The sequence below is a fragment of the Saimiri boliviensis genome, chromosome 8 (assembly GCF_048565385.1).
Source record: "Saimiri boliviensis isolate mSaiBol1 chromosome 8, mSaiBol1.pri, whole genome shotgun sequence".
Lineage (NCBI taxonomy): Eukaryota > Metazoa > Chordata > Mammalia > Primates > Cebidae > Saimiri > Saimiri boliviensis.
In genome coordinates, this window is record NC_133456.1 from 45,575,539 (window position 1) to 45,590,780 (window position 15,242).

A 15,242-nucleotide genomic window follows, 5' to 3' on the forward strand; every position below is an offset into this window, starting at 1 on the left:
GTTATTTTCAAGATATCATTAATTTGTGACATATATGACCACATTTGTGGTCTTCCTCTTCTATTCATGTGCTCTCTTACTATTCCTTCTCATAATAAACAGAATCATCATTTATTCATTTGCTCAGGTGCTCTCCTACTGTATTCCTAACTCTTTCTATCTAATCCATCACCATGGCCAATTATTTACCTTTATCATCTCAATATCCATGGAATCAGTTTTTATTTTTGTTGTTACCTTTACTCTGTCCTTAGCTACTATTATCTCTCTAGTGGACCTCCTAACGAGTTCCTCTACTTTCATTCTACTCTTGCTTCTATCCATTCTTTAACTGAACCCAGAATGAATGATCACTTTAAAATTCATGTTGTTCAATTAGGAGGAATAAGTTCAAGAGATCCACTGGATGATTCGGTGACTAGAGTTAATAACAATGTATTGTATATTTGAAAATTGCTGAAAGTAGATGTTAAGTGTTTTCATCACACACTAAAAATGATAAATATGTGAGGTAATGCATATGTTAATTCCTCTATTTAGTCATTCCACAACGTGTACATATTTCAAAGTCATGCTGTACACCATAAATGTGTACATTTTTTATTTGCCAATTAAAAAATAAATTTAAAAAACTCACATTGAATCATGTCACTCCCTCAATCCTCCATCCCTGTTTAAAACCTACATTGCACTTAAGGCAATATCATCAGTCCAGTGGTACTCACTCTTTTACTGCAGCCCATGTAAAGCCTTCCGTGACTTCCCAGTCAGATTTGGATTCATTATTATATGCTCAGATATAACCTTTCTTTCTTCCTTTGAGCACTTTTGCAGAAAAGGTCATTATGTATCTTTAGGATGATTATTTAATTAACGTTTGTTTCCCTTCCCAGACAGTAACCTCTATGGGAGTAAGGACCTCTCTTTGAGTTAGCTCACATTGTAACTGGTAGTGTTTATCTCAGAATTGGCACTCATATATTTCAGACTAAACAAAAAAGAATCAACACTTTAGAGAAATAACTACTCATTTTTTCTTATCTTAGGTTTTTTGTTGTACTTTAGCTAACAATTAGTGCAGAAGCCAAGATAGTGTTTTAAAATTATAAATCAGTCCATGTTAAGCCCTTACTTAACACTCTGTACGACTTCCCATCACTCAGAATGAATCCAGATTCCTTACTTTGCCTGTAAGGTCTTACATGATTTACTCCCTGGCTAACCCATGGCATTTCTTGCAGTACTCTTTCTTTCACCCACCTCCGTAAAGGCACACTGGGCTTCCCTCCCTCATTAGCACACAGAAGCCCATATGCCAACTGCTCCCCTTAACCTTTATATCATTGATTTATTTTGCCACTTGGTCTCAAATATCAACTAAAATTTCTATGTCAGTCACATCTTAAGCAGTGATTCATTCTTTCCTCAGTACTTTTATCAGTTTAGTACCTTTTCCTATCTGCTTTTCTGTTTATTTACAGCCCATATTCTATCACCTCTATATACATGGAAACACAGCCCTAATCACTTTCTTGTTCATTTCTGTATCCCCAGAACTTAAAAGAGCACCAAGTACATGGCAATAACTCAATATTTAATTGCTGAATAAAAAAAATTCTTAAATTTGTGCGTCAGGTAGTTTCCACCAGTGCTTTTGGTTTAGGAAGTAAAAACAGCTTCTTATATGACCAAATGTAAAAGTAATATAATTTCTATCACGGCTTATGAAACTTTTTATAATTTGGAGTTTGTGTCCAAATCAGCAGGGAATCAGTAAGCTTGACTTTTTTTGTTTTTCTTCATCACTGATTTACCTGGGGAACCAGCTGCCTGTAGCCCCTTAGCAAAGTAAAATTAAGCAAAGATTTAAACTAATGTGACAGAATCTTTTGATATCCGATTTGGGCTTAGTGCAGAGGCAAAAGATCCCCTAACACTCCTCCGGTCTTGAAATGTACCATCCTGTACTCTCTTCGTATATGGATTTGAAAGCAACAACAGCCTGCATAACCAAAGACACATTGTCATCTTGTGAAAAATAGAACTTAAAAATTTCATCCTCTTTACCTTTGAAAGATAGATTATTTCTTTTTCCTTTTTTTCTAGTTCTATATAGATACTACCTTGAGCAACTCATACATAGTTCATTTACCTATGCTATATATATATATATATATATATATATATATATATATATATTTACTTTTGGTTTTAAGGAGTGGAGAGTTTACTAGGTAAGAGAGAAGGAAAGAAGAAGAAAACAGCTCCCCTGTATAGAGACAGAAGGAGCGGGGAATTGGAACAGAGAAAAAACCCTGTGTATGGCAGAAAAGTGGATGCTTATATGAGGAGACTGGAGGAGGTGGTGTTTGATTTGCATAGGAGGGTTAGGGGATTCCTTTGACCAGGCATATCATTCATGTAGCATGGGAAAAAACCTGGCCCTCCCAGCCTAGCCTTTTAATATGCAGATGCAGGGTACCATAATGTTCTACACACATGGGGATATGTGAGGGCAGTCTGCCAGGTACATGTTGGGGGCAAGTAAGAAAAGGGCAGGAATTGCCATGTTTGTGTGGACCCAGTTTCTAATGGCCTATATTTGTATATGAAAGCTTTCTAGTCTGGCACTAAGAGCTGCTTTAAAAGAAACAAAAACTTCTCAACGACCCCTTTCCCTCTCTATCTGCCTAAAATATTTTCTTAATAACTCCTATAACATTCCCCACTATGGAGGTGTCACCCCAACTGCTGTTAGGTGGTTTTAAGTGACGACTCTTTCTGGCCACTTCCTGCTAAAAAGGGGCATTGAATGGGGAACAAACAGCACCTAGGGCTCCTTCTAGGGTTGATCTAAGAGTCCTTGGAAAAATGGCATGTCTATGCATGGTTTACTTTGCAGCACCATTTGGAGTTTGATTGCTTCTCGGCGAGAGGAAACAATTTGACTTACAATATTGAGTCTACAGGGTTCAAATATTAATATAAGACACAAACTCTCTGTTCAGCATTTCAGTTAGAAGGTGCTACTGTGTATAACCCTATTGCAAATAGTAGAATGAGTATAGCAATTCCCTCAAGTGTGGTGTAGTAGATAATTTCCACCTAAAATTTTACTTGCGAAAATATAGAATTTCCCATTGGGGGGTTATGAAGTTCCTTGGTTTTACTTCACAAACAAAGGAAACTCTGGGTTATGGGCACCCTACTCACTTTCATTATCTGACAGAATTTGCAGGACAATTGCCCAGAACTAGCATATTGTTCCAGTTTTTATGTTACCCCTCCCTTTGGTTTATTCTGCTTTAAATTGCACGGGTATCACAGTGATAAATTAAAGCTTGAAATCTCTAAGACTCCTAAACAGAAAGCAAAGACATGTTTTGAAAGAAGTTGAAAGAAATATTTTGCCTTTATTTGATACTTTCAATAATACCAGAAAAATAAAATGCCCCTCAAATACAGCTCAGCACTCAACTTCTAATTCTTACTTTCATGAGATAAACTTAGGTATACATTCTACATTGTTGACAACCTTCCTGAGACATGTCTTGATATTCAGAATTAGACTTATACAAAATATTTGAAATGATTACTGTGAATCTGGTATTAGGGATTTCCTTTATTTTGACATTGGCAATCTATTACATCCAGGGTTTGATATTTCAGCTCCCATTTCTGTCTTTCCTTGAAAGTGTACCATGCTCTGTAGCATTCTCTTCCTTATCCTCCTCTCCTGCCCCTCAACAAAGCCCTGCTTAATCTTATTAGCAAATCAAGCTAGTAGGAAAAACTAACTGGTCAATGTGTCACTCTTTTAGGAAATGATTTTCTCTTAAAATCGGGCTGTCTCTTCACTGAAGACTACGGTGTTAATAATCTTCCTGTTTAAGGCTTTACAGTTTATTTTTTTCAAAATCAAGTAAGAAGAAAAGTTTAGCTTGAACTAACATAGTTCCATTAAGAATAATAAGTTAATCACAGACTCTTGTGGAAAGGATTTGAGAAATGCGTTTAATAGAAGTTTTAACAATTTTTAAAATGGACAGCTTCGATACAACGCTCCGCCGCCGCCGCTGCCGCGACCCGCGACCCGGGCTGCGCGCCAGCACCCCGCTGCCGACAGCTCCGCCTCTATGGAGGACGTGAACGAGTACAGCAACATAGAGGAATTCGCAGAGGGATCCAAGATAAATGCGAGCAAGAATCAGCAGGATGACGGTTAAATGTTTATTGGAGGCTTGAGCTGGGATACAAGCAAAAAAGACCTGACTGAATATTTGTCGCGATTTGGGGAAGATGTAGACTGCACAATTAAAACAGATCCAGTCACTGGGAGATCAAGAGGATTTGGATTTGTGCTTTTCAGAGATGCTGCTAGTGTTGATAAGGTTTTGGAACTGAAAGAACACAAACCGGATGGCAAATTGATAGATCCCAAAAGGGCCAAAGCTTTCAAAGGGAAAGAACCTCCCAAAAAGGTCTTTGTGGGTGGATTGACCCGGATACTTCTGGAGAACAAATAAAAGAATATTTTGGAGACTTTGGAGAGATTGAAAACATTGAACTTCCTATGGATACAAAAACGAATGAAAGAAGAGGATTTTATTTTATCACATATACCGATGAAGAGCCAGTAAAAAAATTGTTAGAAAGCAGATACCATCAAATTGGTTCTGGGAAGTGTGAAATCAAAGTTGCACAACCCAAAGAGGTATATAGGCAGCAACAGCAACAACAAAAAGGTGGAAGAGGTGCTGTAGCTGGTGGACGGGGTGGTATGAGGGGTCGTGGCCGAGGTCAGGGCCAAAACTGTAACCAAGGATTTAATAACTATTATGATCAAGGATATGGAAATTACAATAGTGCTTATGGTAGTGATCAAAACTATAGTGGCTATGGCGGATATGATTATACTGGGTATAACTATGGGAACTATGGATATGGACAGGGGTATGCAGACTACAGTGGCCAGCAGAGCACTTACGGCAAGGCATCTCGAGGGGGTGGCAATCACCAAAACAATTACCAGCCATACTAAAGGAGAATATTGGAGAAAACAGTAGGAGTTGTTAAAGTAACCCATCTTGCAGGACGACATTGAAGATTGGTCTTCTGTTGATCGAAGATGATTATTTTGTAAAAGACTTTCTGGTGTACAAGACACAATTGTATCCGACTGTATATAGCTGCCAATTAGTTTTCTTTGTTTTTACTTTGTCCCTTGCTATTTGTGTTATGACTCAATGTGGGTTTGTTTATACACATTTTATTTGTATGATTTCATGTTAAACTTCAAATAAATGCTTCCTTATGTGAAAAAAAATAAAATAAAATGGATAGCTTCTAAAAAGGCACGAAACGCCTCATGATGACACATTAGCAGAATTGTCACTTCAGAGATGGGTAGTGTGATCAAAGACATGAAGGCAAGGTGGTAAAGGAAATCAAACCCAAGTTTCTTCTTTTAAATATTAATAGGCCAAAAAGAAAATAAATAAGACCAGTACCCATTATAGGATACAACTGTGACCATCAGTTGTGGACTGCTCTCAGGGCAGCTGTCAGAGCATAGTTTCATGAGCCACAGGTAGGTGCTTTTTTCAGGAATCATACTTACATTGTGCTTATTGTACAGTACCTGAGATTTTGTATTTCAAAAATGAAAAGTCCTTTGGAGACTCTTGTTCACCAGAGGGCAGAAGCAGAAGTTCTTTCCTTAAAGCCATTCATTAGTCTTTAACAAGATTTAAAGCATTCACTACTCCATGCCCCTTCTCTTCAATTTCCCTCTATAACTCAAGCATAAGTGGGCATTAAGTGATTGTGAAGCAAAATCTTCATGAGTCAATAAGTTGCCTAGATAGATTAAGCAAGATATGCTGGGCATGGTGGCTCACACCTGTAATCCTAGCACTTTGGGAGGCTGAGGTGGGTGGATTGCCTGAGCTCAGGAGTTTGAGACTAGCCTGGGTGACATAGTGAAACCCCATTTTTTGTGTAAAAACACAAAAAATTAGCTGGTTGTGTTGGCATGCATGTGTAATCCCAGGTACTTGGGAGGTGGAGGCAGGAGAATTGCTTGAACCCAGGAAGCAGAGGTTGCAGTGAGCCAAGATCACACCACTGAACTCCAGCCTGGGTGACACAGCAGAAACTCTGTCTCCAAAAAAGAAAAAAAAAAAATAAGTAAGATAATGTTTGTTCAGTGCAGCGCATTCTGTTTGTTAGTATTAGATGCTTTATAAATGGCAGCAATTACCTAAATATAGTAGTATTAATAATAATAGGATATTCTGCAGCTACGGATTGGGCAGTAATCTTTAATTTTTAGAGACTGTCATTAGCCATATTTTTGTTAAAGAAATGAATGGTCTTCCAGTCAGCACTCAGTCTAAAATATACATTTTTTTTTCACTTAAAACCATGGAATTTAGTAAGATAAGGGCTTTGATAGGAAATAGCAGACTCACTTTGCATTTGTGAAAAGCATGACAAATAGAGGTGCCTGCTGATTTGAAATAATATAGGTTAGAGGTAAACAGGTGATGTTTAACATATTACTGGCTAAGAAGTATATACTAAGCATTTTATACACACATACAGACATGATTGATATAGATAAATAGATAGGTAGATAATATAAGCCCATTCAATAGATATATTGTTATCTATATCTCTGTATCTGTATATCTCCCTCTAATCTTTATAATGACTCTCCATGATATTTTTTCTCATATTGTATATAAGAAAATTGAATATAAATTGTTATAGAATTGAGCTTTAGAACTTCAATGAGTTCTAAAGTTCTAAAGCTGTATATAGCTCTGTATTATTTTAAGGTTCTCTGGTTCCAAAGCTTTAGTCAGGGACTACTTTAAGAAATAAATCAGAAGATGATATAGGACAGAATAGTGGAAGAGAAAGTGAGGATGCGTGGAAGGGCCTGGTGTGATAGGTTTTGGTATTAGATGTTCATAAGTTTGATAATAAATAGTTCCATCAGGTATGGCCTGGGATATCTCAGTCAAGAAAATTAATCATCATAAGCTTTGGATCCCTTATTTTTGATATGGGGTAAATGATACTTTTTTTTTTGAGACAGAGTCTCACTCTGTTGCCAGGCACCAGACTGGAGTGCAGTGGCACAATCTCAGCTTACTGCAACCTCTGCCTCCCAGGTTCAAGCAATTCTCCTGCCTCAGCCTCCTGAGTCACTGGGACTACAGGTGCACGCCACCACACCCAGGTAATTTTTGTATTTTAGTAGAGATGGGGTTTCATTATGTTGGCCAGGATGGTCTCGATTTCTTGACCTCATGATCCACCCACTTCAGCCTCCCAAAGTGATGGAATTACAAGCGTGAGCCACCTCGACCAGCCAATACTTTTTAACACAGTGTTGTGAGGGTTTTATGAGATAAAGTGTGTAAATTACTTAGGAAAGTGTAGTAGGCACTTGATGGCTAAAAGAAAAAGACCTCAAAAATAGTATATAGTTTCAGTGTATCTAATGATATAATTATTGATTGATGAATTGCATGCAGATTGTGCCAATGATAAAAAATTATGTTGGCATGTTTATGTTACAAAGAAAAAAAAAGAGCTTCCTATTACTAGCAAGAGGTGTTAAATCTAATGGATTCTCCAGACATTTCTCATCACCCTGGTGCTGTCCAGCATTTTTTATAATTTATTGCCTGAAAAAATCTTATCCTTGATTACCTTGCCAAAAAATATAGACCCAATACACACCTTTACTATAAGCCTATTGATTACTCTTTACAGGTGTCTATGGGAACAATCATTAGAAATTGTATTAAATATATGTTTGTATTATAAAAATATATAACATTTGTGTTACTGTATTTTTAAATCAAGTGATGTGGAAAATATGGGAGACTATTTTCTATATAGAAATATTAGAATAGCACATGCTATTTCAAATAACTGTCGTCCCAACTTGCAATTCTTTTGAATATTTCTTACTTTGTTTAGAAAATTTTTAAGGCTTTTTAAGTGAATTATCTTGAGGGCATGAAAAGGCAGAAGTGTCTCAGTTTATAGTCTTCATACTTCCTACCACATGACCTCTTCTTTTCCATCATCAGAATGCTTATTAAAAATAATTCTACAAAGGGAATGCCATCATGCTAAAGCAGGCTTCTTCGCAGAAACTCTACAAACGAGGAGAGATTGGGGCCTATTTTCACCATGCTTAAAGAAAAGAAATTCTAATAAAAAATTTCAAATCTTGCCAAACTAAGGTTCATAAGTTAAGAAGAAATAAAATATTTTCCAGACAAGCAAGCACTAAGGGAATTTATTACTACTAGACCAGACTTGTAAGAGATCTTTAGGGCATTTGTAAACATGGACACTGGTCTTGGAAAACAGTTTATGACTACGTCCTCAAAAGCAATCACGAACAAAAAAAAGTATTGCCACATGGGACCTAATTGGACTGAAGAGTTTCTGCACTGCAAAATAAACTATGAACAGATTAAATAGACAAACTAGAGAACAGGAGAAAATATTTGCAATCTAAGCATGCAACAAAGGTCCAGTATCCAGAATCTATAAGGAACTTAAACAATTTAGTACACAAAGAAACAAATAACCCCATTAAAAAGTACACAAACAACATGAATTTACATTTCTCAAAAGAAGACATACCAGCAGCCAACAAATATGAAAAAATGCTCATCATCACTAATCATCAGAGAAATGCAAATCAGAACCATAATGAGATACTCACATGACTCAGAATGGCTTTTCTGTCAAAAAAAAAAAAGAAAATATATATGCTTACCAGGCTGCAGAGAAAACAGAACATATATATTGTTAGTGGAAATGTAAATTAGCTCAGCCATTGTGGGAAGCAGTTTGGAGATTTCTCAAAGCAAACTTAAAAGAGAACTACCATTTAACCCAACTATGTCATTACTGGGTATATATTCAAAAGAAAAGAAATCATTCTCCCGCTTTGTTCTTTTTGCTTAGAATTGACTTGGCTATGCGGGCTCTCTTTTGGTTCCATATGAAGTTTAAGGTGTTTTTTTCCAGTTCTGTGAAGAAGGTCATTGGTAGCTTGATGGGAATAGCATTGAATCTGTAAATTACTTTGGGCAGTATGGCCATTTTCACGATGTTGATTCTTCCTAACCATGAACATGGAATGTTTCTCCATCTGTTTGTATCCTCTCTTATTTCGTTGAGCAATGGCTTGTAGTTCTCCTTGAAGAGGTCCTTTACGTTCCTTGTTAGTTGTATTCCTAGGTACTTTATTCTCTTTGTAGCAATTGTGAATGGCAGTTCGTTCTTGATTTGGCTCTCTTGAAGTCTATTACTGGTGTATAGGAATGCTTGTGATTTTTGCACGTTGATTTTGTATCCTGAGACTTTGCTGAAGTTGTTTATCAGTTTCAGGAGATTTTGGGCTGAGATGATGGGGTCTTCCAGATATACAATCATGTCATCTGCAAATAGAGACAATTTGATTTCCTCCTTTCCAATTTGGATACCCTTTATTTCTTTTTCTTGCCTGATTGCTCTGGCTAGAACTTCCAGTACTATATTGAATAGGAGTGGTGAGAGAGGGCATCCTTGTCTAGTGCCAGATTTCAAAGGGAATGCTTCCAGTTTTTGCCCATTCAGTATGATATTGGCTGTTGGTTTGTCGTAAATAGCAAAGCGGGAGGCATCACACTACCGGACTTCAAACTATACTACAAGGCTACAGTAATCAAAACAGCATGGTACTGGTACCAAAACAGAGATATAGACCAATGGAACAGAACAGAGGCCTCACAGGAAATACAACATACCCACAACCATCTGATCTTCGACAAACCTGACAAAAACAAGCAATGGGGAAAGGACTCCCTGTTTAATAAATGGTGTTGGGAAAACTGGCTAGCCATGTGCAGAAAGCAGAAACAGGACCCCTTCCTGACACCTTACACCAAAATTAACTCCAGATGGATTAAAGACTTAAACATCAGACCTAATACCATAAAAACCTTAGAAGAAAATCTAGGCAAAACCATTCAGGACATAGGTGTAGGCAAGGACTTCATGACCAAAACGCCAAAAGCAATGGCAACAAAAGCCAAAATAGACAAATGGGACCTAATCAAACTCCACAGCTTCTGCACGGCAAAAGAAACAGTCAGTAGAGTGAATCGGCAACCAACAGAATGGGAAAAAATTTTTGCAGTCTACCCATCTGACAAGGGGCTGATATCCAGAATTTACAAAGAACTAAAGCAGATCTACAAGAAAAAAACAAACAAGCCCATTCAAAAATGGGCAAAGGATATGAACAGATACTTTACAAAAGAAGACATACAGGAGGCCAACAAACATATGAAAAAATGCTCATCATCACTGGTCATCAGAGAAATGCAAATCAAAACCACATTGAGATACCATCTCACACCAGTTAGAATGGCGATCATTAAAAAATCGGGAAACAACAGATGCTGGAGAGGATGTGGAGAAATAGGAACACTTTTACACTGTTGGTGGGAATGTAAATTAATTCAACCATTGTGGAAGACAGTGTGGCGATTCCTCAAGGACCTAAAAATAGAAATCCCATTTGACCCAGCAATCCCATTACTGGGTATATATCCAAAGGATTATAAATCATTCTACTACAAGGACACGTGCACACGAATGTTCATTGCAGCACTGTTTACAATAGCAAAGACCTGGAACCAACCCAAATACCCAACGATGATAGACTGGATAGGGAAAATGTGGTACATATACACCATGGAATATTATGCAGCCATCGAAAACGATGAGTTCACGTCCTTTATAGGGACATGGATGAACCTGGAAACCATCATTCTCAGCAAACTGACACAAGAGCAGAAAATCAAACACCGTATATTCTCGCTCATAGGCGGGTGTTGAACAATGAGAACACATGGACACAGGGAGGGGAGCACTACACACTGGGGTCTGTTGGGGGGAAATGGGGGAGGGGCGGGGGGTGTGGAGGTGGGAAGAGATAGCATGGGGAGAAATGACAGATACAGGTGAGGGGACGGAAGGCAGCAAAGCACACTGCCATGTGTGTACCTATGCAACAATCTTGCATGTTCATCACATGTACCCCAAAACCTAAAATGCAATAAAAAAAAAGAAAAAAAAAAAAAAAAAAAAAGAAATCATTCTACCAAAAACACATACAATTTTATGTTCATTGCTGTACTATTCACAATGGCAAAGGCATAGAATCAACCTAGATGCTCATCAACAATAGATTGGATAAAAAATTAGGTATATATACAGCATGAAATAATACACAGCCATTAAAAAGAAAGAAAAGAAAGAAATTATGACCTTTGCAGTGACATGGATGGAGCTGGAGGCCATAATCCTAAGTAAATTTAAACAGGAACATAAAATACTGCATGTTTTCACTAATAAGTCAGAGCTAAATATTGGGTACTCATAGACAAAGATGGCAACAGTAGACAATGAGGACTAGTAGAAGGGAGAGAGAGGTAGGGAGGCAAGTGTTGAAAAACTGTTGAATTCTCACTATCTGGGTGACAGAATCATTCATATCTCAAACGTCAGCATCATGCAATATACCCATGTAACAAACCTGCACATGGACCCCTGAATCTAAAATAAAAGTTGATATTATTAAAAAATTAAAAAAAAAAAAGTTCATGTTCAGCAAGAGTTGTGCAGCAAGGGTGTCTTGAACATGTTAGAACTTCACCTGCAGAACATAATGTAGAGACCTGCTTTGGTTCGTCTTCTAAATGGAAGCATGATTGAAGTCTTGATGAAAAGAGAAAGCAAGAAAAGTCCACAGAACAAAGGGAACTCTTCCAAATAGAATTTATGATAATTTCACAACTCTTTAAAAATTCTTTTATGTTGACCTTAGAATTTTCATTAAAGCTTTTGGATTTTTCCCCACTTTCTTGGGGTCTTATATTTTATTAGTGAATGTAAAATTTCAAGCTTTATTTCTTCTTTTTTTGTGTTTTTGTTTTGGTTTTGGTTTTGAGACGGAGTCTCACTCTGTGGCCAGGCTGTAGTGCAGTGGCACTTTCTCGGCTCATTGCAACCTCCTTTGGGATCAGGCAATTCTCCTGCCTCAGTCTCTGGAGTAGCTACAGGCATGCACCACCACGCCCAGCTAATTTTTGTATTTTTGGTAGAAAGGGGATTTCACTGTGTTGGCCAGGATGGTCTCAGTCTCTTGATCTCATGATCTACCTTCCTTGGCCTCCCAAAGTGCTGGGATTACAAGCATGGGCCACCGATCCCAGCCTTCAAGCTTTATTTTTTTCAAGTCAATGTTTTTAGTCATGAAGAAACCCTATACATTTTTGAACTAAAAAACACCTGTTTTTGTCTTAATTTTTGACTTGCAGATTCAAAAAACTATTTTATTTTATCAAAGATATTAGCAAAAGAAAATATATAATCTAATAGAGTAGCTTGCATTAAAATTTTCATGCTCTGTGCTGCATTCCTGTAATTTTTCAAACATACACACTGGGTCAAGGACTGACTTCTCTCATGTCCTAAATGCCATAAAAGAATATGCTAGTATTTAACAGATGATATTACTGGACTGGAGTCATTATGTGTGGCTAGAGATATCAAGACTTATTTGCCTTTAATTTTCCCTCCTTTTAAGGTTATTGCTGATAATTGCACTTTTCTACTCTAATGTTTGGGACTAGGTAAGGTCTATTTTCCATATTTCCTCTCTAGAAAAGAGGAGTTTTAGGAAATTAATACAAAATTTGGAATTTAGACTTTTTCCATTTCAGTAGGCTACATTTCATAAAAACTGATGATTATTTCTGGATTTAGAAAAAAGAGAGATGCCAAGATGATGAGGGTGGAAAGCAATGTTCAAGCCCGACCTACTACAATAGATAGAAATAAAGGAAGATCTAGCTGGGCTCAGTGGCTCATGCTTATAAACCTAGATACTCAAGGGGCTGAGCTGGGAAGATCACTTGAAGCCAGTATTTGAAACCAGCCTGGGCAACATGGAGAGATCCAATCTCTTAAAAAAATCATCAAAATTAGCCAAGCATGGTTACTTAAGTCTACAGTCCCAGTTATCCAAAAGGCTGAGGTGGGAGGATCACCTGAGCCCAGAAGTTTGAGGCAGAGGAAGATCCTAAGAAAAATAAAAATAAAAAAGAAGATAAAAAAAGACTTATTTTAGTAAAATGTTTTAAATAATCTTGTGTATGTCAAGGGCTTTCCAGAGTGAACATTCTTAAGGGGATAAATTTTAACTTTAGACTTTTAAGGGGCTATGAAAGTTAAAAAAATTATAAAAACACATAACATAGAAAGAAAGATGCTTTCCAAATTGAGTTTTAGAGTTTCTTTTTTTAGAGAGAAGTCTGCGTTGTAAATTCACTAAAAACAATGGATTGGTTTTGACTAAAGGCTTCACTTACCGACAGTTGGCAAGGTAAATAGTGAAAATTTCCTGAGTGGTAGATGTAAGTTAGAAAACTGGTCAAGACTTTATTATACAAACATTTGCAAGTGTACTTTATAATCTAAGTATCTCTCGAATAATCCAACTTCAAAAGTGAAGGCAGAAATTCCAGGGCAGTATGATTTTTTAAGCATACTTTACTTATAAATCTTAGGACAAACTTTGACCCAATATTGTGTTATATTACTTGTAAAGATGACTTCAGTAGTTCTCCTTATCCCTGTGTTCATGCCCTTTTGCAAAATGTTTTCGCCGCCTTTCCAATCAAAAGATAAAGTCTATTTCTCCACCTCTGGAATTTGGGCTTATTTGTAACTTCCTTTCACCCGATTAATATGGCAACATTGACATGAATATTCCAAAAGAGACTTGGCCTCAATAGGCTTGGCAGTTTCTATCCTTGCTGTCTTGGAACACTTCTACCATCACTTGAAGAAGCTCTGTGTAGCCAGTGCAGAATTAAAGGCAACGTGAGGCAGAGAAGCGCTGTGGTAGCTGAGGTGTACAAGACCCACCAGTGAACAGCAACTATCAGAAATGTGTTTGGGACCATCTAATATTTTTTAGCCCCATTTGAGCTACCATATGACTTCACCCACTTGAATGCTTCTAGAAATGACCAGCAGAAGAATTGCCCAGATGTGCACCTTACCCAAATTGCAGAATTGTGATGAAATGTTTGTTGTTCTAAGCCACTAAATTGGTGCTTTGTTACACAGCATAACGATGGAAACACATTCCTAGCATTTAATGTATTGAGTATCATTCCTGTGGTCCCTAGGCTATAATCTTACCTTGATTTTTATTTTAAATTACTGTCATGCTAATGCATTAAATAATATATATTGAATACTTTCTGCATATGGTGTATGATTATACACCTCTTACTTTCTTGGGCTTTACAAAAGAAAATCACCAGAAGAGTTTTGATCTTATACATTAATATATTAATGTAATACCATAGATTAAGGGCACTTTCTTAAGAATCTATAGGATAATTTATGTTTTATTCTGCAGATTTACATGAATATATTTGTCAAAGATGGACTATCATGAGGAAATGAGGCAAATGAATATCGGAGGAAGAATTCTGAAAGATCAGTTTTGACATGAGAACAGGTAAAGTAAAGCCTAATGTCCTAATGCAATTCTGAGTAATTTACAGTGTCAAGAAAATGAGAACTTACAAACTTCAACATTTAAGTTTCTGTTAAAGAGCGTTCAGCACTATTGTTCCTTATAAGAATTATATATATTCATTGATGTTTGAATTGTTGTTTCTACAGTAAATTTTTGTCAAAATCCAAACAAATGTCCTTTGGGAACAGGGCCTACTTTTAACTTGAAAAAAATTATCTTTTAATAATTCTCCATCAATATTTTCCATAATCATTAAATAGTTATACATTTTAAGTTATTTTCAACTCTGTTCTATTTTCATGATTCCTTCCCTCCTTCCTTCTCTACCACCTTCCTTTCTTACTTTCTTTTGTCATTTCTGTTTATTTACTCTTTGTTCCAAAAGGTATTTAAAAAGTAGCAGGATATTGCAATTAATCGTACCATTAGAAAACAAATGTCTCCTTAACAATTTATCATGTGAAGTTAATTAATTTAGAAAAGAAAATGTGGACCAGAAACAAAAATTATCACCTGATAGCAAAATCGAAAACACATCCACAGTAGCTGTTCATAGGTTATACTAATGAATTAAGGAGATATTATTTGCAAAGAAAGA

The 15,242-nt window shown here is 36.7% G+C and overlaps 1 pseudogene; it reads left to right on the forward strand.

Moving 5' to 3' along the window:
* Positions 1–4,108: 4,108 nt before the first annotated feature.
* LOC101044014 (heterogeneous nuclear ribonucleoprotein D-like pseudogene) lies at positions 4,109–5,576 on the forward strand (annotated as a pseudogene).
* Positions 5,577–15,242: the final 9,666 nt, after the last annotated feature.